We start from the raw sequence: 6,000 nt of genomic DNA, 5'->3' as shown, positions 1-6,000 counted from the left end.
CAAGTCACAGCCACCCCATCTAAATCCCTCACCCCACGTCAATTCCACGTTAAAAAAAACAGAAATTCATCTTTCATCTCTTTCATCCATACTCCATTGAAGCCGGTTTTTCAACATCTAAAAACTGATTAGGAGAAATATATTCTCCATACAATCAAAATAAAAGGGCAGATCTCTAAGTTGTAATTTTCAATAACTTTAGTATTTTGGAGAAGCCCCGTTTGATAATTGAATTGCAAGAAAGTTTATTTTACCATTTTCATGGAGGTGAATCAGAGGTGTTTTGAGGTTGATCCTTTCTAGGTTTTGCTGATTTGAGTTCTTACTACGTGGGGAATGGTAAAAAATTGAATCTTTATTGATTTTGTTAATGTTTTTGGGAGATTTATGGCCATGTGTTGTGTAGATTGGAGTTTATTATAGGAGGTAAAGATATTCTTGAAAACTTATGTTGTTTGGACTCTTGGAAAGTACTGCTGAGTGTGTGTTGTCCTCCAAAAGTTGATTAAATTTTTTACTACATGGGATATGGTTAAATCAATTTAGTAGATTTTTTTGGTTAAAATTGTTATATTATGCATATTATTGGTATGAAAGCTGACTTAATATACGATTTATGAATATGGTATGAATTTTGTCTAATGTTGGCATGAATTGGTATAAAATTTGGTATAAAAATGGTATGATGTATTACTTATATTTGATGTGAAACTTGTTTAAATCTGGTATGAAGTTGGTACACAGTTTAGAGGAAATCTATTTTTTTCAAATTATTCTCATTCTGTCTACTAAATTGGCATGAAACATGAATAATATTGATATGAAAGCTGACTTAATGTACGATTTATGAATATGGTATGAAATGTGTTTTAACATTGGTATGAAATTGATTTATTGTTGGTATGAAAGCTGACTTAAGTTGTATATTATTTTTATCAGAAAATGGTGTGATATCAGTGGACCAATTATGTGAATTGATGATTGTAGTTTGTTAAATCATCCATTTTTTTTGTGTATAAATTATGACTAATGTTGGTATGAAATTGATATTTTCTTAAACACCTATTTTTTTTTTTTATAATAAGAAGGTTTCTTTTTCAATTTCTCCAACTAGGTTGATGGCAATGCGGAAAAACAAAGAATGATGATGGCGCGATCAGTGAGAGTGAAGTAACTGGGACTGTTGCTAGCAAATTTGATGGATCCCGCATAGCAAAAGAACATGCTCCAGATACCAGCAATTATCCTACACCAAGACTACGGAGATCAAATTTGAAATAGTTGATTGTAGCTTAGACTCTTTAGCATTTCATGTCTTTTTAACTTTTGAACGATATATATTTGTTTTCTATACAGTTTTAAGTATTGAATGATATAGAATATGCACTGTTTTCTTTAAGTCAGTTATCAACTACATATGAATTACAGATTGACTCTCATAATTTCAGGATAGCAGTTATATACAGACTACATATCAATTGGATACAAATTTATGGATATCAGTTATATACAAACTACATAACAATTGGATACATAAACAGTTTAGTTTTGATATTTAGTTGGAGATCAAAATAAACACCATATAATTGGTATCCAAACTGTATATAGTTGACATCCAATTATTCATACCAACATTTATTCAATCTGAAGGATCTCATCTACCACCATCTTTAATTAATATAGATAAGCAGTTGTCCATCACAACAAAATCAAGATTTTTCAAACAAAAAAAGACTTGATTTACTCGTCAGTGACAACAATTTTGGAAAAAAAAATGAAGAGAGAGTAACATAGAAGAAAATGGATAAAATCAGATTTTTTAATTAATTTTAACATATTAGAGTGAATTAAGGAAACTAAATATTCCTAATTAGTTTGAATCTCCTAAATTTATGTTAATTAATAATTATCATCAATCAATTCAAATTTTATTAATACACCTATTTCCGTTTTTTTCTTTTTTTTTCTTCAAAATAGATTTATTTTCCTTTTTTATTTTTTTTCAAAATCAATTTTTTATCCTTTTTATTTTTATCAAAACAGATTTTTACAATTAATTAAAAAATCTTTTTTTATTTAATAAAATGTTACAACATGAAATTTTTTATTGTTACAACTTGAAAGTTTTATTCTACTGCAATAACTTGAAAATATTAATCTAATAAATGTCATATATGAAATTTTCACTCTAATGTGACGTACGATAAATACAAATAATTTTAATATTTAATTGCATGATTGAAATAAATAAATAAAAAATTTATCTAGGTAGTTAGGTGTAGTTTGAATAAAAGAATGTATACCAAATCATATTAAGGCAACCTAGTTGTCCAATGTTGTACTCCATACTTAGCCAGGTGAAAATTAAAGATCAAGTCCACTTGTCTAGTCATGTAAAGTCATTGTTTTTTTCATCATTTGGTGTTCAGAACTCATATTAGAGCTCTAACTAAATTTGAATCGCGTACTGTAGGACTTATTCAGGGTGACACTCCCAACATAATATTCTCTATATCCAAGGCTTGAACTCGAAACATCCGATTAATGATGGAGCAATCCCACCACGACATTGTTTATTCCCAACAAAGCTGGAAAGTGATCATTTTGTGTAACAAATATACATACATACATATATATATATATATATATATATTTAGGAAATTTTATCTCTTGAAAACATTCTTTGCATTCTGCTTAATAGACTGTCTTCCATTTTAAGGTTTAACTTTAACCCTTGGATTTTTCTGAATGTTTCTCCATCAAAGGTTGCTTTTAAAGCATATTCTCTGTGATCTTCTTCAGTTTCTAGGATTTCAACTGAATCTTTACTTTCTTGCCTTTCTATACTCATTTAGTCAGAATTTTCTGAACTGGTAGAGTATTCTTCATAGATTTTTTCAAAGAGACCTTCACTATTTATTGATTTTATTGATTCGAGATCAGAATCAATTTCTATTCTATCAATTTTTGAGATTTTTACTCTTCTTTTGTTACATTCGTAACTTTTATGGCCTTCTTCGCCACAATTGTAACACTTGCATTTATCTGCAGGTTTTGATTTTGTAAAATCTTTTTTCTTTTTATAATATCTTTTTCTAGGTACATAATCTTTTCTAGAAAAATTCTTTCTTTTTATTAAACTCTTTTTAAGTTTTCTTTTCTTATAAGATTTATTATTACATCCCCATTGGGAAGCTGCATTTGTATCCAGACATATATATATATATATATATATATATATATATATCCCTATTGCCTTTTTGTCAACTTATAATGAAAATGTTGCATTACCAACTGTGTTATTTAATTATTTTCATTTTCTGATACATACAAACAGAGCAAAACTTGACAATATCAAGTTTGTCATTGTCAACTCTCCAGCTTATTGCTTAGTAGTGTGATTTATAGATTGATCAGATAAAATTATTAGTCTAGAAAAGTTTCCATATACATAAAATAAAGATGTAGAGTTTAGTAATTTTAGGAGGAATTTGAGGTATTTTAGAGTTTTATAAATGAATGACCATTTAGGATGATCTCAAAGATTTTTCAAGATCAATCAAAAGAATAATATTGGACTTTTTGATCGTAGTCTTATAAAATTTAAGCGAAATGATCTAATGGACCCTTGTATTTGTATGAGTTTGTATTCTGAACCCTTCTACTTAACTCTTTAGCAACCGAACCCCTAAACCTATTGAAACTTGATATTATAAACCATTTTTTTGACCTGTCATCCGATGTGGCATTTTTGTTCAAAGAGCGTGTGATACACATATTTTAAGACCGTGAGGTCTTTAAAAAGATTGAAATGTCAAGTTTTGACCTAACTAAGAGTCATCTTCTTCCCCATTTATTCATTTACCATTGTTGGACAAAAAGAGAAGTTTCTTTGGGGCGTTTCTACTTATCTCCAAATTCTTTCTCCATTTTTTTCATTGTTTCAGGTCCCTTCATCTTCTTCAAAGGACTCATTATTTCTTGAACAAATTCAGTTTTTACTACTCTACAAATAATTTCCACAAGTAACAAAGTTCTTTCATTGTTCCAAACAAATAAATGGACTTATCGATCTTATTCTTCAACAAGTATTCTGTTTCCTTCAAACTTAACATCGCCGGAGCCATCAACCACACCAATTTCCGCAAATCTTCAAAACATAAAATCCTTTCTTAAATGAACGAATTATAAAAAGCTAAAAAGTTAAAATTGATCCAAAATTACAAACATGGGATGAAAAAGAAAAAGAAACATGGAGGATGAGTGAATGAAGAGAATCTGAGGGTTGAGTAATTTGGACGAGAACTGATTATTTGTGAGATCTAGGGTTTTGGAGCGAGTATCGCAGTCGTTTGGGGCCATCACTGCTTTTTCCAAATCGAATGTGACGTAGTCATCCTCTCCATCTTCGTGTCGTAGCTCCACCACCACGTTGCAATGTACGGTCGATCTTGCTGGTACTGCATTTTACTGGTGAAAGCCTTTGGAATGAGACAGGAGAAAGAAGAGAAATCTGGAACAAAATTGGAAGAAGAGAAAATGATTTTTCAAATAAAATTTTGGGGATTTAATTTAATTTTACCATTTTATTTCCTACGTGGTAGCTAAAAATTAGGTGGAATTTGACATGTAGGGGTTGTATTACACGCACTATCCACCATGTGAGAAAAGGGTTTAAAATACTAAATTTCAATGGGTTCAGTTGGTAAAGGATTAAGTAGAAGGGTCCATAATACAAACTCATACAAGTACAAGGGTCCATCGGACCATTTCGCCTAAAATTTATCATAGATGACTTAAGTTTTTAGTTTTTTTTACAGATGCAAAAAATAAATTACAATATAATCGCAATAATTGTAGTTTTAAATTTTTTATTTTTTCTCATTCACATTTTCCGTGTTTTATTTCTCATATTTTTACGCTAAAAATGAAAGAAAAATAAAAAATTCAAATAATGATAAGAGAATGGATCTATAAGGGAGATTTAAAATTTAAATTATTCATTGAATCAAAGAAGTAAATAAATCATGTATGAGAAAGATCAAGTATACTCTAAACTCTGTTAGATGGATCATATATATCTATATATAATTTTTCAAAAATTAATAATCAAAAAATAAATTCAAAATCAATGTTTTTTCGTTTTCATTAGATGAAAAAGGTATATGTGAGTCACTTTTATAATGGTAATATATATGAGTAACTTTTATAACGAAGAATATATCATAAAATTGAGGGGTATATCATACAATTTTTCTATTACTCCCTACATCTATCTTTATTTGTCCAATATAGTAAAAATAGCTATCTAACTTTACTTATTCAGAAAAACTAAGAGATAATTATCAATTTATGTCTATTTTACCTTTGCCCTTGCTATTAAATACTATTTATTTTTTAATATTTAAATAACTTATAATTAATAAAAATAATATAACAAAACTACTCATCTATTTGTGGAGTACTTCTTAAGAAATATATCAAATTAAACACAAATAAATAAAAACAAACGTGGGAGTATTTGTAGATAATAAAATTCGCGTCGAGAAAACAATAATCAAGAACGAAAAATAATGCAACAATCGTTTTATTATTTCAAGTGCGAGTGTTACAATCTCTATAATTCCTGTGTTACAATCTCTATAATTCCTCTGAATTCGCCTTTTCAAATATAATTCAAGGGTTCTTGAGCTTGCTCTTGAACTTGGGATTTATCTCGATCTTGATCTTGATCTTGGATTTGGACTTGATCTTGAACTTTAACTTGAACTTTATCTTGATCTTGATCTTGACTTTCTAGTTGAATTCAAGGGCTTCGAGCTTGATCTTGAATCCGGCGGTCTTGATCTTGAATCCGGCGGTCTTGATCTTGAACTTGATCTTGACTTCTTCAAATCTTGAACTTTGAACACTTGAATTCTTGAATTCTCGACTTCTTGAACTTGTAGAGAAATTGCGGCCTTTGATCCACGAGTTTTCTCTAGCTTCTTGTTCGAATTC

This window comes from Solanum stenotomum, chromosome 9 (genome assembly GCF_019186545.1).
Source record: "Solanum stenotomum isolate F172 chromosome 9, ASM1918654v1, whole genome shotgun sequence".
Taxonomy (NCBI): domain Eukaryota; kingdom Viridiplantae; phylum Streptophyta; class Magnoliopsida; order Solanales; family Solanaceae; genus Solanum; species Solanum stenotomum.
Note: the sequence above shows the minus strand (reverse complement) of the source record.